The 20331-nt window shown below is 48.9% G+C and overlaps 1 protein-coding gene across 8 annotated transcripts in view; it reads left to right on the top strand.

The window, feature by feature from the left end:
* sli (slit guidance ligand) overlaps positions 1-20331 on the top strand; it is a 659016-nt gene that overhangs the window by 503961 nt on the left and 134724 nt on the right. The gene's annotated exons all lie outside the window — the stretch shown is intronic.

The following is a 20331-nucleotide window of genomic DNA, read 5'->3' as shown; positions in this document are numbered from 1 at the left end:
CTGTCTTTGTGAGACGAGGCAGATCAGTGCTGATCTTTGACTTTCCTTCTCTTGTGTTGCCATTATCGTTATTGTTGAAATATTCTTAGAACTGTACCTTGAGCATCAGTTGAGCACCGCTTGAGTACCAGTTAGTGTTGACAGGTTTAGTTCGGGCTCTCCCTTAAGGGGGAAGAAATATTTTGAATACTGTGAGCATTAGTTTGAGTAGCAGTTAGCAGTGGCAACTGCAGTGTGTGATGACTAGCGCTGACTACTGTAGCAGTGACAACTGCAGTGTGAGATGACTAGCGCTGACTACTGTAGCAGTGACAACTGCAGTGTGAGATGACTAGCGCTGACTACTGTAGCAGTGACAACTGCACTGTGAGATGACTAGCGCTGACTACTGTAGCAGTGACAACTGCACTGTGAGATGACTAGCGCTGACTACTGTAGCAGTGACAACTGCAGTGTGAGATGACTAGCGCTGACTACTGTAGCAGTGACAACTGCAGTGTGAGATGACTAGCGCTGACTACTGTAGCAGTGACAACTGCAGTGTGAGATGACTAGCGCTGACTACTGTAGCAGTGACAACTGCAGTGTGAGATGACTAGCGCTGACTACTGTAGCAGTGACAACTGCAGTGTGAGATGACTAGCGCTGACTACTGTAGCAGTGACAACTGCAGTGTGTGATGACTAGCGCTGACTACTGTAGCAGTGACAACTGCACTGTGAGATGACTAGCGCTGACTACTGTAGCAGTGGCAACTGCAGTGTGAGATGACTAGCGCTGACTACTGTGGCAGTGACAACTGCACTGTGAGATGACTAGCGCTGACTACTGTAGCAGTGACAACTGCAGTGTGAGATGACTAGCGCTGACTACTGTAGCAGTGACAACTGCAGTGTGAGATGACTAGCGCTGACTACTGTAGCAGTGACAACTGCAGTGTGAGATGACTAGCGCTGACTACTGTAGCAGTGACAACTGCACTGTGAGATGACTAGCGCTGACTACTGTAGCAGTGACAACTGCAGTGTGTGATGACTAGCGCTGACTACTGTAGCAGTGACAACTGCACTGTGAGATGACTAGCGCTGACTGCTGTAGCAGTGACAACTGCACTGTTAGATGACTAGCGCTGACTACTGTAGCAGTGACAACTGCAGTGTGTGATGACTAGCGCTGACTACTGTAGCAGTGACAACTGCAGTGTGAGATGACTAGCGCTGACTACTGTAGCAGTGACAACTGCAGTGTGTGATGACTAGCGCTGACTACTGTAGCAGTGACAACTGCAGTGTGAGATGACTAGCGCTGACTACTGTAGCAGTGACAACTGCAGTGTGTGATGACTAGCGCTGACTACTGTAGCAGTGACAACTGCACTGTGAGATGACTAGCGCTGACTGCTGTAGCAGTGGCAACTGCAGTGTGAGATGACTAGCGCTGACTACTGTAGCAGTGACAACTGCAGTGCAGTGTGTGATGACTAGCGCTGACTACTGTAGCAGTGACAACTGCAGTGTGAGATGACTAGCGCTGACTACTGTAGCAGTGACAACTGCAGTGTGTGATGACTAGCGCTGACTACTGTAGCAGTGACAACTGCAGTGTGAGATGACTAGCGCTGACTGTAGCAGTGACAACTGCAGCAGTGGTAGCAACAACTGCAGTGTGTGACTAGCGCTGACTGTAGCTAGCAGTGTGTGATGACTGACTACTGTAGCAGTGACAACTGCACTGTGAGATGACTAGCGCTGACTACTGTAGCAGTGACAACTGCACTGTGAGATGACTAGCGCTGACTGCTGTAGCAGTGGCAACTGCAGTGTGAGATGACTAGCGCTGACTACTGTAGCAGTGACAACTGCACTGTGAGATGACTAGCGCTGACTACTGTAGCAGTGACAACTGTAGTGTGTGATGACTAGCGCTGACTACTGTAGCAGTGACAACTGCAGCAGTGTAATCTCTCTGACCTAACTACTTGGTCATCTGGCACCACTTGGAGAATTCCTTACGTTATTTAAGTGATAACTGTTACATTCTGGTCCGCACAACGCTGTCATACCCTGCCATCAGTAACAATACAACACTATGCTACCATCCCCTGCCATCAGTAATAGCACTGTGCTGTCATACCCTGCCATCAGTAACAATACACCATCCTACCATCCCCTGCCATCAGTAATAGCACTGCTGTCATACCCTGCCATCAGTAACAATACAACACCATGCTACCATCCCCTGCCATCAGTAATAACACTGTGCTGTCATACCCTGCCATCAGTAACAATACAACACCATGCTACCATCCCCTGCCATCAGTAATAGCACTGCTGTCATACCCTGCCATCAGTAATAACACTGTGCTGTCATACCCTGCCATCAGTAATAACACTGTGCTGTCATACCCTGCCATCAGTAACAATACAACACCATGCTACCATCCCCTGCCATCAGTAATAACACTGTGCTGTCATACCCTGCCATCAGTAATAACACTGTGCTGTCATACCCTGCCATCAGTAACACTACAACACCATGCTACCATCCCCTGCCATCAGTAATAACACTGTGCTGTCATACCCTGCCATCAGTAATAACACTGTGCTGTCATACCCTGCCATCAGTAACAATACAACACCATGCTACCATCCCCTGCCATCAGTAATAGCACTGTGCTGCCATACCCTGCCATCAGTAACAATACAACACTATGCTACCATCCCCTGCCATCAGTAATAGCACTGCTGTCATACCCTGCCATCAGTAATAACACTGTGCTCTCATACCCTGCCATCAGTAACAATACAACACCATGCTACCATCCCCTGCCATCAGTAATAACACTGTGCTGTCATACCCTGCCATCAGTAACAATACAACACCGTGCTACCATCCCCTGCCATCAGTAACAACACCGTGCTACCATCCCCTGCCATCAGTAACAACACCATGCTACCATCCCCTGCCATCAGTAACAACACCGTGCTACCATCCCCTGCCATCAGTAACAACACTGTGTTGTACCATACCCTGCCATCAGTAACAACACCCTGCTACCATCCCCTGCCATCAGTAACAACACTGTGCTACCATCTACCCCCTGCCATCAGTAACAATGCCATCAGTAACATCCCCTGCCATCAGTAACAACACCCTGCTACCATCCCCTGCCATCAGTAACAACACCGTGCTACCATCCCCTGCCATCAGTAACAACACACATGCTACCATCCCCTGCCATCAGTAACAACACTGTGCTGTCATCCCCTGCCATCAGTAACAACACCCATGCTACCATCCCCTGCCATCAGTAACAACACCGTGCTACCATCTCCTGCCATCAGTAACAACACCCATCAGTAACAACACCGTCTACCATCTGCCATCAGTAACAACACCCTGCCACCATCCCTTGCCATCAGTAACAACACCGTGCTACCATCCCCTGCCATCAGTAACAACACTGTGCTGTCATCCCCTGCCATCAGTAACAACACCCTGCTACCATCCCCTGCCATCAGTAACAACACCGTGCTACCATCCCCTGCCATCAGTAACAACACCGTGCTACCATCCCCTGCCATCAGTAACAACACCCTGCTACCATCCCCTGCCATCAGTAACAACACCCTGCCACCATCCCCTGCCATCAGTAACAACACCGTGCTACCATCCCCTGCCATCAGTAACAACACCGTGCTACCATCCCCTGCCATCAGTAACAACACCGTGCTACCATCCCCTGCCATCAGTAACAACACCGTGCTACCATCCCCTGCTCAGTAACTGCTACCATCCCCTGCCATCAGTAACAACACCGTGCTACCATCCCCTGCCATCAGTAACAACTCCCTGCTACCATCCCCTGCCATCAGTAATAACACCCTGCTACCATCCCCTGCCATCAGTAACAACACCGTGCTACCATCCCCTGCCGTCAATAACAACACCGTGCTGCCATCAGTAACCATGCTACCCTGCCATCAGTAACAACACACTGCTACCATCCCCTGCCATCAGTAACAACTCCCTGCTACTATCCCTTGCCATCAGTAACAACTCCCTGCTACTATCCCCTGCCATCAGTAACAACTCCCTGCTACCATCCCTGCCATCAGTAACAACACCCTGCTATCATCCCCTGCCATCAGTAACAACACCGTGCTACCATCCCCTGCCATCAGTAACAACACCGTGCTACCATCCCCTGCCATCAGTAACAACACCCTGCCACCATCCCCTGCCATCAGTAACAACACCGTGCTACCATCCCCTGCCATCAGTAACAACACCCTGCCACCATCCCCTGCCATCAGTATGCTACCATCCCCTACCATCAGTAACAACACTCTGCTACCATCCCCTGCCATCAGTAAAAACACCCTGCTACCATCCCCTGCCATCACATCCCCTGCCATCAGTAACAACACCCTGCTACCATCCCCTGCCATCAGTAACAACACCGTGCTACCATCCCCTGCCATCAGTAACAACACCCTGCCACCATCCCCTGCCATCAGTAACAACACCCTGCCACCATCCCCTGGCATCAGTAACAACACCGTGCTACCATCCCCTGCCATCAGTAACAACACCGTGCTACCATCCCCTGCCGTCAATAACAACACCGTGCTACCATCCCCTGCCATCAGTAACAACACCCTGCTACCATCCCCTGCCATCAGTAACAACTCCCTGCTACTATCCCCTGCCATCAGTAACAACTCCCTGCTACCATCCCCTGCCATCAGTAACAACACCCTGCTACCATCCCCTGCCATCAGTAACAACTCCCTGCTACCATCCCCTGCCATCAGTAACAACTCCCTGCTACCATCCCCTGCCATCAGTAACAACACCCTGCTACCATCCCCTGCCATCAGTAACAACACCCTGCTACCATCCCCTGCCATCAGTAACAACACCGTGCTACCATCCCCTGCCATCAGTAACAACACCCTGCTACCATCCCCTGCCATCAGTAACAACACCGTGCTACCATCCCCTGCCATCAGTAACAACTCCCTGCTACCATCCCCTGCCATCAGTAACAACACCCTGCTACCATCCCCTGCCATCAGTAACAACACCGTGCTACCATCCCCTGCCATCAGTAACAACACCGTGCTACCATCCCCTGCCATCAGTAACAACACCGTGCTACCATCCCCTGCCATCAGTAACAACACCGTGCTACCATCCCCTGCCATCAGTAACAACACCCTGCTACCATCCCCTGCCATCACATCCCCTGCCATCAGCAACAACACCCTGCTACCATCCCCTGCCATCAGTAACAACACCGTGCTACCATCCCCTGCCATCAGTAACAACACCGTGCTACCATCCCCTGCCATCAGTAACAACACCCTGCTACCATCCCCTGCTACCATCCCCTGCCATCAGTAACAACACCCTGCTACCATCCCCTGCCATCAGTAACAACACCGTGCTACCATCCCCTGCCATCAGTAACAACACCGTGCTACCATCCCCTGCCGTCAATAACAACACCGTGCTACCATCCCCTGCCATCAGTAACAACACCGTGCTACCATCCCCTGCCATCAGTAACAACACCGTGCTACCATCCCCTGCCATCAGCTACCATCCCCTGCCATCAAACAACACCATCCCTGCTACCATCCCCTGCCGTCACTAACAACACCCTGCTACCATCCCCTGCCATCAGTAACAACACCGTGCTACCATCCCCTGCCATCAGTAACAACACCCTGCTACCATCCCCTGCCATCAGTAACAACACCGTGCTACCATCCCCTGCCATCAGTAACAACACCGTGCTACCATCCCCTGCCATCAGTAACAACACCCTGCTACCATCCCCTGCCGTCAATAACAACACCCTGCTACCATCCCCTGCCATCAGTAACAACACCGTGCTACCATCCCCTGCCATCAGTAACAACACCGTGCTACCATCCCCTGCCATCAGTAACAACACCGTGCTACCATCCCCTGCCATCAGTAACAACACCCTGCTACCATCCCCTGCCATCAGTAACAACACCGTGCTACCATCCCCTGCCATCAGTAACAACACCGTGCTACCATCCCCTGCCATCAGTAACAACACCGTGCTACCATCCCCTGCCATCAGTAACAACACCGTGCTACCATCCCCTGCCGTCAATAACAACACCGTGCTACCATCCCCTGCCGTCAATAACAACACCGTGCTACCATCCCCTGCCGTCAATAACAACACCCTGCTACCATCCCCTGCCATCAGTAACCAACCCACGTTTTTGTAAGTATTGATAACCAACGTTAAAAGTAAAGAATGAGAGGTGGAGGGAAATAGGGGAGATGTGTGTAAGGGACGGAAATGGGAAAGTGGAGGGGAATGGGGGGAGAGATGGGCAGGGAAAATGGGAAGGACCTGGGGGTGAGGGGACTGCCATGTGAAAGGCTTAAGGCCTGAGCACTCAGATTTGAATGTGATCAATAAGTGTTGGTATAAATGAGGCACTGTTCTCCTGTTGATGGTGCTGCACTCTGGTTGCACAGGTCGGTTCATAGCTCCTGGCCCTGCCTCTTCGCTGGTCATTACTAGGTCCACTTTCTCCTTGATCCATGAGTTTTATCATACCTCTTCTTAGAGCTATGTATGGCTCCTGCCTCCACTACATCACTTCCAAGACTATTCCAATTCCTGACAACTCTATGACTGAAGAAATACTTCCTAACATCCCTGTGTGACTCATCTGAGTCTTCAGCTTCCAATTGTGACCCCTTGTTTCTGTGTCCCATCTCTGGAACATCCTGTCTGTGCCCATCTTGTGTGTGTGTGTGTGTGTGTGTGTGTGTGTGTGTGTGTGTGTGTGTGTGTGTGTGTGTGTGTGTGAGATCCACTGACCACAAAACTATACAATAAACCTGGCAGGTGATCACTGTGAGCGGTGTTCATAGTGTACATAATCTCTGGACAGAGTCTGGGATTGGCGTTGTCTACAAATATGGCATTCCTGCAACCCTCATCTACCCTTCCCACCCAAATGCGGTTTCTTGTAGGGGTTCCGCACCAGGGGTGGAACACCAGGGGTGGAACACCAGGGGTAGACGGTATATGAGGAGGTTACAATAACGGGTAGAACACCTTGCAAACTTTAAATACGGAGTCATACAAAATCTGAATGAAGGAAATTTAAGTAAGGAAGCCAACAAGAAGATCCAGAATAGAAAGAGAACCTAAAATGATGTGGGGCGGGTACAAAACGTTTATTGAATTGCATAATATTAATAATGGCACAACAATACCGAGGGAAACACGCCAGAAAAAAGCGCCCTGATTATTAAAAAAATCTAAATATTTCTATATACACACACATACAGGATCCATACATAGCTTTAAGAAGAGGTATGATAAAGCTCATGAAGCGGGAAGAGTGACCCAGTAGCAGCCAGTGAAGAGGAGGGGCCAGGAGCTGTGAATCGACCCCTGCAACCACAACTAGGTGAGTACACACACAGGCGAAATGTAGGATGATAAGTATATGTGTAGTTGACCTCGTAGGAGGTTCATATACTGAACGAAATCTTAAGAGTCGCGTAAGTTCTCCTGTCTCCTAATTACATGTTCATTTATCCACTATAATCTACCTTATCCAAAATTATTATCACATTTGCTTTGTCTGTTTCGTAAGGTGAAGTCCAGGATCTTGACTTAATTCATGGTATAACTTAGCAAATATTAGATGACAGTTGTGTTGTAGAGGTGTGAGCTTTGGTCAGACCTGTAAAGCGGGCCTCCAGCAGCAACAGCCTGTTTGACCAGGCAAACACCAGACAAACCTGGACCATGGCCGGGCTCCAAGAGTAGTGAGACTCTCGAAACTCATCAAAGGTATATATCCTGACACCTCTGCTGTTTCTTAGCCTCATAGTTAATATAGAGAAGAAGGCAGAGCACATATTTGAGTCATCATTTGCGTGTGATGCGAAAATAAATATGAAAGTCACTTCGGTAGATGACACAGAAATATTGTGGGTTTTAGCTCCTGGCCCCGTCTCTAGCTGTGACCGAGTACAGTTACTCCTAACCTCAGGGAGGGTGATCTAAGATACCTGTTCTTAAAGCTTTGTATGAAGGTTATCCCGACTGTTTGCACAGGCAGATCATTCTATTTCTGTACTGACACTAACCCACCGTCACCACACTGGTGTTACCGTCACCACACTAGTGTTACCACCGTCACCACACTAGTGTTGCCACCGTCACCACACTAGTGTTACCACCGTCACCACACTGGTGTTACCACTGTCACCACTGGTGTTACCACCGTCACCACACTAGTGTTACCACCGTCACCACACTGGTGTTACCACTGTCACCACACTGGTGTTACCACCGTCACCACACTAGTGTTGCCACCGTCACCACACTGGTGTTACCACCGTCACCACACTGGTGTTACCGTCACCACACTGGTGTTGCCACCGTCACCACACTAGTGTTGCCACCGTCACCACACTGGTGTTACCACCGTCACCACACTGGTGTTACCACCGTCACCACACTAGTGTTGCCACCGTCACCACACTAGTGTTACCACCGTCACCACACTGGTGTTACCACCGTCACCACACTAGTGTTGCCACCGTCACCACACTAGTGTTACCACCGTCACCACACTAGTGTTGCCACCGTCACCACACTAGTGTTACCACCGTCACCACACTGGTGTTACCACTGTCACCACACTGGTGTTACCACCGTCACCACACTGGTGTTACCGTCACCACACTAGTGTTACCACCGTCACCACACTGGTGTTCCCACCGAGTACGTGGATTAAGCAGGGGTTCTCTCTGCTTCTCTCTCCTCTTTTTTTCATCCTCTTTTCTGTCCCACCTCCCCTCTTCCCTCCTGCCCCTCTTCCCTCCTGCCCCTCTTCACCTGCTCCTCATTATCTCTTCTCTCCTCTCTTCCCCTCTAGTCATTTGTTTATCTTCTTTTGGCATTTATTCTCTTCTATCCCCTACCTGTTTGATCTTTCTCTTCTAACCTGTTTCTGGTACGTCGTCTCCCTCTCATACCTGCCTCCCTGCCCTGCTTCTTCTCCTGTGTATCCCCTGCTCACCTCTCCCCTGGTTTATTCCAGCCCTCCTGCTCACCTCTCCCCTGGTTTCTCCCTTCTATTGTGCTCTAATTTTCATCTCTATTCGATTCCTGTCCCCCCTCTCTCTTCTCTCTCTTCCCTCTCTTATAATACTTATCTCTCCCTACCACTACCTCTCTCTCTCTTTTTTTTTTTTTTTTTTTTTTTTTAAACAGGGTTTGACAAGGTTAAGGATCCCTAGCTTTATTGACAAGCTATTTACAGGTTAAGGATTCCTAACTTTATTGGCAAGCTAAGAGCTGTTACCTACATCAACTCATTTGAAAGCATTTTTATTGTTGAGACATACAAGTAGGGAACAGGATGAAGTTGGAGCCATCTGTGGGCCAGCATTTTCATTTGATCAACTGACTTTATCTCGTTGATATCATTATGCTGTACGAATGTGTTCCATACTCTAGTCATCCTGGGTATGTATGATCTCAGATGGAGTGATGTTCTGGAGAAGGGTACAGCCAGAGTGAAGTTGCTGCTTTCTGCCCGTCTTGTGGCATAAAAGCTTGTTTCACGCTGTCCTCGAAGTGAATCCAAGTGTGGTATTTTGACAATACCACTCTCTCTCTCTCTCTCTCACACACACACACACACCCACACACACTCTCACCCACACACACACACACACACACACACATCTACACACACACACACACACACACACACACACACACACACACACACACACATACACATCACACACACACACACACACACACACACACACACACACACACATACACACACACACATACACACACACACACACACACACACACTCACACAGACACACGCACATGCACACACTCACACACACACACACACACACACACACACACACACACACACACACACACACACACACACACACACACACACACACACACACACACACACACACACACACACACACACACACACATCACCACCAACAATGTTAGAGTTATCAGATTTACGTTACAACTGTGTCAGTCATGTTTCTCCTGTCATTAACAACTCCAACACAGAGGGTGGGGATCTGTCCCCTCCTTCACTGGTGCTAAGTCTCTCCAACACTCCTCTAACATATGAACCGTCTTTGAAGTCTCCAACACCTGGCCTCACTTCCTAGACTGGCTTCTGGCTTCTTGGGCATCACCATACCTAGTCTTGAAGCTGTGTATTTAGTTTACCACCACCACTGCCTCGTCCAAGTCATTCCAATTTTTATCCACCCTGAGGCTTAACCTCTCCTCTTAAGATGGTCAGGTTCAATTCCTTTAACCTCTCCTCTTAAGGTGGTCAGGTTCAATTCCTTTAACCTCTCCTCTTAAGATGGTCAGGTTCAATTCCTTCAACCTCTCCTCTAATGATTAACCAGTGATTGACCTAACATATGTGGTGTGTAAGGTTCTGAACAATTCTTTATTCTAGCACCAGACGAACCTGACCTATGGCCGGGCTCCGGGAGTGGAAACACTCTAGAAACTCAGAGGTATATCAAAGGTATAAGTTGCTGAATTATTCTTGCATGCATCGCTGACGTTCTGGCGATATGTTAGGTGTTATGTTCACTCCCAGGTCCTTGTTATTCTCTGAAAGAGATAGATAGAGAGAAAGATACAGGTCTTAGGATAGATAAAAAGGCTAGAGGGGGGGAAAGAGGAAGGATAGAGCGGAAGAAGGCTAGGGGGGAGAAAAAGAGAGGAAGAATAGAGAGGAAAAGAGAAATAAGAGGAGTCATGGTGTAGCTAAAGAGGTAGGCTTAGTCAGGGCTAGATTCTCACTGATTTACCTTTTAAGCTCAGAACCTAACTGACTCCACCCAAGCCAGGTGTGCTGATGGTGACTGTGTGCTGCTGGTGACTGTGTTAGTGGTGACTGTGTTAGTGGTGACTGTGTTAGTGGTGACTGTGTTAGTGGTGACTGTGTTAGTGGTGACTGTGTTAGTGGTGACTGTGTTAGTGGTGACTGTGTTAGTGGTGACTGTGTTAGTGGTGACTGTGTTAGTGGTGACTTAGTCAGGGCTAGATTCTCACTGATTTACCTTTTAAGCTCAGAACCTAACTGACTCCACCCAAGCCAGGTGTGCTGCTGGTGACTGTGTGCTGCTGGTGACTGTGTTAGTGGTGACTGTGTGTTAGTGGTGACTATGTGTTAGTGGTGACTGTGTTAGTGGTGACTGTGTGTTAGTGGTGACTTAGTCAGGGCTAGATTCTCACTGATTTACCTTTTAAGCTCAGAACCTAACTGACTCCACCCAAGCCAGGTGTGCTGATGGTGACTGTGTGCTGCTGGTGACTGTGTGTTAGTGGTGACTGTGTGTTAGTGGTGACTGTGTGTTAGTGGTGACTGTGTGTTAGTGGTGACTATGTGTTAGTGGTGACTGTGTTAGTGGTGACTATGTGTTAGTGGTGACTGTGTTAGTGGTGACTGTGTGTTAGTGGTGACTGTGTGTTAGTGGTGACTGTGTGCTGCTGGTGACTGTGTGCTGATGGTGACTGTGTGCTGCTGGTGACTGTGTGCTGATGGTGACTGTGTGCTGCTGGTGACTGTGTGCTGATGGTGACTGTGTGCTGCTGGTGACTGTGTGCTGATGGTGACTGTGTGTTAGTGGTGACTGTGTGTTAGTGGTGACTATGTGTTAGTGGTGACTGTGTTAGTGGTGACTGTGTGTTAGTGGTGACTGTGTTAGTGGTGACTGTGTGTTAGTGGTGACTGTGTTAGTGGTGACTGTGTGTTAGTGGTGACTGTGTTAGTGGTGACTGTGTGTTAGTGGTGACTGTGTGTTAGTGGTGACTGTGTGTTAGTGGTGACTGTGTTAGTGGTGACTATGTGTTAGTGGTGACTGTGTTAGTGGTGACTGTGTGTTAGTGGTGACTATGTGTTAGTGGTGACTGTGTTAGTGGTGACTGTGTGTTAGTGGTGACTATGTGTTAGTGGTGACCGTGTGTTAGTGGTGACTGTGTGTTAGTGGTGACTGTGTTAGTGGTGACTATGTGTTAGTGGTGACTGTGTTAGTGGTGACTGTGTGTTAGTGGTGACTGTGTGTTAGTGGTGACTGTGTTAGTGGTGACTGTGTGTTAGTGGTGACTATGTGTTAGTGGTGACTGTGTTAGTGGTGACTGTGTGTTAGTGGTGACCGTGTGTTAGTGGTGACTGTGTGTTAGTGGTGACTGTGTGTTAGTGGTGACTATGTGTTAGTGGTGACAATGTGTTAGTGGTGACTGTGTGTTAGTGGTGACCGTGTGTTAGTGGTGACTGTGTTAGTGGTGACTGTGTGATGGTGGTGTTAGTGGTGACTGTGTTAGTGGTGACCGTATGTTAGTGGTGACTGTGTGTGATGGTGGTGTTAGTGGTGACTGTGTGATGGTGGTGACTGTGTGTGATGGTGGTGTTAGTGGTGACTGTGTGATGGTGGTGACTGTGTGTGATGGTGGTGTTAGTGGTGACTGTGTGATGGTGGTGTTAGTGGTGACTGTGTGATGGTGGTGTTAGTGGTGACTGTGTGATGGTGGTGACTGTGTGTGATGGTGGTGTTAGTGGTGACTGTGTGATGGTGGTGTTAGTGGTGACTGTGTGATGGTGGTGACTGTGTGTGATGGTGGTGTTAGTGGTGACTGTGTGATGGTGGTGTTAGTGGTGACTGTGTGATGGTGGTGTTAGTGGTGACTGTGTGATGGTGGTGTTAGTGGTGACTGTGTGATGGTGGTGTTAGTGGTGACTGTGTGATGGTGGTGTTAGTGGTGACTGTGTGATGGTGGTGTTAGTGGTGACTGTGTGATGGTGGTGTTAGTGGTGACTGTGTGATGGTGGTGTTAGTGGTGACTGTGTTAGTGGTGACCGTATGTTAGTGGTGACTGTGTGATGGTGGTGACTGTGTGTGATGGTGGTGTTAGTGGTGACTGTGTGATGGTGGTGACTGTGTGTGATGGTGGTGTTAGTGGTGACTGTGATGGTGGTGACTGTGTGTGATGGTGTTAGTGGTGACTGTGTGATGGTGGTGTTAGTGGTGACTGTGTGATGGTGGTGTTAGTGGTGACTGTGTGATGGTGGTGACTGTGTGTGATGGTGGTGTTAGTGGTGACTGTGTGATGGTGGTGTTAGTGGTGACTGTGTGATGGTGGTGACTGTGTGTGATGGTGGTGTTAGTGGTGACTGTGTGATGGTGGTGTTAGTGGTGACTGTGTGATGGTGGTGTTAGTGGTGACTGTGTGATGGTGGTGTTAGTGGTGACTGTGTGATGGTGGTGTTAGTGGTGACTGTGTGATGGTGGTGTTAGTGGTGACTGTGTGATGGTGGTGTTAGTGGTGATCTTCACTGTGTTCAAACTGCGTGATGTTCAAACTGTGTGTGTTCACCTATTTCTACTCACCTATTTGTGGTTGCACGGGTCGATTCACAGCTCCTGGCGGGGCCAGGAGCTGTGACTCAACCATGTGTGTGTTTGAGAGGGATGGAAAACCAACACGTCCAGCAGGCCCAGGAGCAGCATGTCAACCTCAGCAAGCATATATAATTGCTTCAGAGTGTTCACCACTACGGTGCTCTCCAAGGGACTGATTACCTCGCCTTTTATATATACTTGTACAGTCTTAACGTTATATCCTTGTATTGATAAAGCCACAAGAGTTGCACATGTTATGTTGCATAGTGAGATATGTCAACTGTGTCTTGTGATGTTATTGCTTAGCCACGGGGAGAGAGAGAGCGTCTGGGTCGTGGGAATTTAAGATTCCCTCACGGGGGGGGGGAGTGTATCCCCCCACCCTGGTTGATATTTTCGTGTTGCGGGAATATGATTGTTGAATACGAGGCATTGAGTGGGGGAAGTGCAGGCGCATGGCCCCCGGGGCTGCCAGGGCAACATGACCCTTCCATTAGGAAGGAGTAAAGCTTTTATTTGCCCCTCTGGTGGGTGTATTTAAGAGTCTCTTACTATTGGGAGACACTCGTATGTAAACAAGATTTTTTGTGAAAGGCTCCTGGCCCGCCTTGGGGGCCCCCACACTCATCCACTCTCGGGGCCCCTTCGACCCTCTCGTCCACTGTGGGCCCCCACATCAGTTGATTTTTCCTTGTGCTTTACAAGACTTATAATGAGTACAGGAAGATTACTCACTAAGTGTAAGGGCACCAAGACCTTTCAACACCATACCTCGACATGCTGGCAAAAGCTTCACACGGTGGGTGTCCGGGTTCGATTCCCGGCGAGGGTAGAAATATTGCGCGTGTTTCCTTATACCGGCTGTCTATGTTCATCAGTATAATGGGTACCTGGGTGTTAGTGGACTGGTGTGGGTCGCATCCTGGGACAAAACTGACCTAATTTTCGCGAAATGCTTTGCTTAACAAGGGGCTTTCTATACCTGGAGAGGGTTTCCGGGGTCAGCGCCACCGCGGCCCGGTCTGTGACCAGGCCGCGGGGGCCTGATCAACCAGGCTGTTACTGTTAGCTGCACGCAACCCGACGTACGAACCAAAGTCCAGCTGGTCAGGTACTGACTTTAGGTACCTATCCACCGCCTTCTTGAAGACAACCAGGGGTCTATTGGTAATCCCCCTTATGCATGCTGGGAGGCAGTTGAACAGTCGAGGACCCCTGACACTTACTGTGTTGTCTCTTATCGTGCTAGTAGTAGTAGTATATCACTGATGTCAGCTATGGTCTGTATAAGTTGTATCATGCACTTGTAGGAATAAAGATATTGATATATATGATATTACGATACTAGAATCTGTATGAGAGGACACAGGTAACCTCCAAGGTGATGTAAGCAAAGTCTTCCCATACGATGTTACCTACAAGGATGACAACAGTGCTGTGGTAGGGCGGGATAACTAGATCCTTCAAGACACCAGATGCTGTGCTAGCGATGATACTCTGCAAATCACTTGTTGTCTCTTAGGCTGGAATTCTGGTGTACTGTAACAGCTCAGGTCAAAAGTTGGAGACCAGTAGCACTCCCGGAGCCCGGCCATGGGCCAGGCTTGTCTGGTGCTTGCCTGATCAACCAGGCTGTTGCTGTTGGGGACCACATAAGGTACCTAATTGCGAATTTACGAGGCAGAAAACCTTCAGAACTCGTGGATTTAAAGAAGGAAGGTCATACTTGTCACAGCTACTAAACCACTGTGACACGTCATATATGCGGGTTTCATAAATGCTGACATTAATACATTCTGATCTATGGATCTGGATGTAATAATGTCACCTGATCTTTCAAAGAACACAACAAGGAAAATGTCGCTACAGTCAGGAAAACGATGGGATGGATAATGAGAACTTTCAGAACGGATAATGAGAACTTTCAGAACGGATAATGAGAACTTTCAGAGCAAGGAAAATAGTGTCATTGGTGACACTATTCACATTGTGCTCTCAGGATACGAGAGACATCAGAGCTGCAACAGATTCAAAGATAATTTACGGCCTACAAAGAGGCAATAAGGCACTTAAATTACCGGGAACGACTCCCCTTACTGGAGCGGAGGAGAGATGTATACCATACCACGGGCGGGGAGAGAACCCGCAAGTCTTGAGAGTCTCTGATCGCGGGTTCTATCCCCACCCGTGGTATGGTTTGTTTGCAATCGTGTCATTACGATTTCGTGAGTCAGAGAGATGCATGATAATATATACGTGGAAGGTGCGTGAGGGACTAGACCCAAATCTACCTATTCTTATTATTATATTGACGCCATAACATACTAGAGCGGGAGATATGAGAAAATGTGTACAGTAAACCCGGTGAAAAGTTAGGGTGCCGTGAGAGCAGTAAGAGAATGTTTTATCAGCATCCGTAGTGCCACATTCTTTTGTTAGCAAATGATATCAGAAACACTGCTGGAACAAGTGTAGAGGCCTTCAAGAGGAAACGCCAAGTGCCAGACCAACCAGGCTGTGACGGATATGTAGACCAACGGGCCACCAACAGCAACAGACTGGTTCATAAGGTAAGCACCAGACAAGCCTGGCCCAGGGCCGGGTTGCGAGAGTAGAGGTAAAGGTGCCACTCTCCAGGTAGACATCCTTCAGAGTGCAGGCACTGTACTTCCCACCTCCAGGACTGTAACATCCTCACTCATCCTTCAGAGTGCAGGTACTGTACTTCCCACCTCCAGAACTGTAACATCATCACTCATCCTTCAGAGTGCAGGTACTGTACTTCCCACCTCCAGAACTGTAACATCCTCGCTCATCCTTCAGAGTGCAGGTACTGTACTTCCCACCTCCAGAACTGTAACATCCTCACTCATCCTTCAGAGTGCAGGTACTGTACTTCCCACCTCCAGAACTGTAACATCCTCACTCATCCTTCAGAGTACAGGTACTGTACTTCCCACCTCCAGAACTGTAACATCCTCACTCATCCTTCAGAGTGCAGGTACTGTACTTCCCACCTCCAGAACTGTAACATCATCACTCATCCTTCAGAGTGCAGGTACTGTACTTCCCACCTCCAGAACTGTAACATCCTCACTCATCCTTCAGAGTACAGGTACTGTACTTCCCACCTCCAGAACTGTAACATCCTCACTCATCCTTCAGAGTGCAGGTACTGTACTTCCCACCTCCAGAACTGTAACATCATCACTCATCCTTCAGAGTGCAGGTACTGTACTTCCCACCTCCAGAACTGTAACATCCTCACTCATCCTTCAGAGTGCAGGTACTGTACTTCCCACCTCCAGAACTGTAACATCCTCACTCATCCTTCAGAGTGCAGGTACTGTACTTCCCACCTCCAGAACTGTAACATCATCACTCATCCTTCAGAGTGCAGGTACTGTACTTCCCACCTCCAGAACTGTAACATCATCACTCATCCTTCAGAGTGCAGGTACTGTACTTCCCACCTCCAGAACTGTAACATCCTCATTCATCCTTCAGAGTGCAGGTACTGTACTTCCCACCTCCAGGACTGTAACATCCTCACTCATCCTTCAGAGTGCAGGTACTGTACTTCCCACCTCCAGAACTGTAACATCATCACTCATCCTTCAGAGTGCAGGTACTGTACTTCCCACCTCCAGAACTGTAACATCATCACTCATCCTTCAGAGTGCAGGTACTGTTCCTCCCACCTCCAGAACTGTAACATTCTCGCCCATCCTTCAGAGTGCAGGTACTGTACTTCCCACCTCCAGAACTGTAACATCATCACTCATCCTTCAGAGTGCAGGTACTGTTCCTCCCACCTCCAGAACTGTAACATCATCACTCATCCTTCAGAGTGCAGGTACTGTTCCTCCCACCTCCAGAACTGTAACATTCTCGCCCATCCTTCAGAGTGCAGGTACTGTACTTCCCACCTCCAGAACCGGAACATTCTCGCCCATCCTTCAGAGTGCAGGTACTGTACTTCCCACCTCCAGAACCGGAACATTCTCGCCCATCCTTCAGAGTGCAGGTACTGTACTTCCGACCTCCAGAACTGTAACATCATCACTCATCCTTCAGAGTGTAGGTACTGTACTTCCCACCTCCAGAACCGGAACATTCTCGCCCATCCTTCAGAGTGTAGGTACTGTACTTCCCACCTCCAGAACTGTAACATCCTCACTCATCCTTCAGAGTGTAGGTACTGTACTTCCCACCTCCAGAACCGTAACATTCTCGCCCATCCTTCAGAGTGCAGGCACTGTACTTCCCACCTCCAGAACTGTAACATTCTCACCCATCCTTCAGAGTGCAGGCACTGTACTTCCCACCTCCAGAACTGTAACATCATCACTCATCCTTCAGAGTGCAGGTACTGTCTTCCCACCTCCAGAACTGTAACATTCTCGCCCATCCTTCAGAGTGCAGGTACTGTCTTCCCACCTCCAGAACTGTAATATCATCACTCATCCTTCAGAGTGCAGGTACTGTACTTCCCACCTCCAGAACTGTAACATCATCACTCATCCTTCAGAGTGCAGGCACTGTACTTCCCACCTCCAGAACTGTAATATCATCACTCATCCTTCAGAGTGCAGGCACTGTACTTCCCACCTCCAGAACTGTAACATTCTCGCCCATCCTTCAGAGTACAGGTACTGTACTTCCCACCTCCAGAATTGTAACATCCTCACTCATCCTTCAGAGTGCAGGTACTGTACTTCCCACCTCCAGAACTGTAACATCCTCACTCATCCTTCAGAGTACAGGTACTGTACTTCCCACCTCCAGAACTGTAACATCATCACTCATCCTTCAGAGTGCAGGTACTGTACTTCCCACCTCCAGAACTGTAACATCATCACTCATCCTTCAGAGTGCAGGTACTGTACTTCCCACCTCCAGAACTGTAACATCATCACTCATCCTTCAGAGTGCAGGTACTGTACTTCCCACCTCCAGAACTGTAACATCCTCACTCATCCTTCAGAGTGCAGGCACTGTACTTCCCACCTCCAGAACTGTAACATCCTCACTCATCCTTCAGAGTGCAGGTACTGTACTTCCCACCTCCAGAACTGGAACATTCTCGCCCATCCTTCAGAGTGCAGGCACTGTACTTCCCACCTCCAGAACTGTAACATCATCACTCATCCTTCAGAGTGCAGGTACTGTACTTCCCACCTCCAGGACTCGAGTCCAGCTAACGAGTTATTCTATGTTTTACGCTAGTGACTTGTAACTAACTTTGAATATGTTAAGTAAAAGGACACAAGTGCAAGTAATGTGACATTTTATTGTGGCAACGTTTCGCTCTCCAGGAGCTTCATCAAGCCGTTACAATAATACATGGACACAGAGGCTTTATATAAGCTTAAAGTGATGTGTAATGCTAGTGGTAGTAGTAGTAGTAATAGTAGTAGTAGTAGTTTACGTGGAGAGAGTTCCGGGGGTCAACGCCCCCGCGGCCCGGTCTGTGACCAGGCCTCCTGGTGGATCAGAGCCTGATCAACCAGGCTGTTGCTGCTGGCTGCACGCAAACCAACGTACGAGCCACAGCCCGGCTGATCAGGAACCGACTTTAGGTGCTTGTCCAGTGCCAGCTTGAAGACTGCCAGGGGTCTGTTGGTAATCCCCCTTATGTGTGCTGGGAGGCAGTTGAACAGTCTCGGGCCCCTGACACTTATTGTATGGTCTCTTAACGTGCTAGTGACACCCCTGCTTTTCATTGGGGGGATGGTGCATCGTCTGCCAAGTCTTTTGCTTTCGTAGTGAGTGATTTTCGTGTGCAAGTTCGGTACTAGTCCCTCTAGGATTTTCCAGGTGTATATAATCATGTATCTCTCCCTCCTGCGTTCCAGGGAGTACAGGTTCAGGAACCTCAAGCGCTCCCAGTAATTGAGGTGTTTTATCTCCGTTATGCGCGCCGTGAAGGTTCTCTGTACATTTTCTAGGTCAGCAATTTCACCTGCCTTGAAAGGTGGTGTTAGTGTGCAGCAATATTCCAGCCTAGATAGAACAAGTGACCTGGAGAGTAGTAGTAGTAGTAATGCAACATATTAGAACAATTAACTTGCATATAATGTGCAAGTTGACTGTTGATTCTGCGTGCGGTATTGTGCCATTCTCTTCTTCACTTACGTGTTTGTAGGGATCGAGTCATAGCTCCTGTCCTCCATGCCCCGATATCTGCTTTTGAAACCCGAGGTGTGTGTTCAAGTGAATGGTAATATGTAGGTTTCTTAAGATTAGGTGAAAGGTGGTGGTGGTGGTGGTGGGCCAGGTGATGGTGGTGGTAGGGGAGGTACTGAGGATGTTGGTAGGTAGGTACCTGGAGGGCAGGAAGAGGTAGGAAAGCTCTCAGGTGTCTCCAGGCGGCCGCACCAAAATGGGGGTGTCCTGAGGAACTCTGGCTGTGTGAATGGAGGCAGTGGTGTGTGGGTAAGCCTTGCCTCCAGCCTGCCAGCCTGCCTGCCCCTCATCCCTCCACTGTGATCACTGTATTCCATCGCTGTTGTCACTGCCACCACTGTGCACACCGCTCTCACTGTAGTTATTGTGTTGGCAAACTATTGAAATATGTCAGAAATTTCTTGAATCACTCCAGAGCTTCGAAAAATGCAACGAAAAAAACTTTGTGTGTCCAGAGTGTTGTCACTGCTTCAGCTGCGTCCAGAGTGTTGTCACTGCTTCACCTGTGTCCAGAGAGTGTTGTCACTGCTTCACCTGTGTCCAGAGTGTTGTCACTGCTTCACCTGTGTCCAGAGTGTTGTCACTGCTTCAGCTGTGTCCAGAGAGTGTTGTCACTGCTTCACCTGTGTCCAGAGAGTG

The sequence above is a fragment of the Cherax quadricarinatus genome, chromosome 83 (genome assembly GCF_038502225.1).
Source record: "Cherax quadricarinatus isolate ZL_2023a chromosome 83, ASM3850222v1, whole genome shotgun sequence".
Classification (NCBI taxonomy): Eukaryota; Metazoa; Arthropoda; class Malacostraca; order Decapoda; family Parastacidae; genus Cherax; species Cherax quadricarinatus.
Note: the sequence above shows the minus strand (reverse complement) of the source record. Positions and strands in the feature narration are given on the sequence as shown.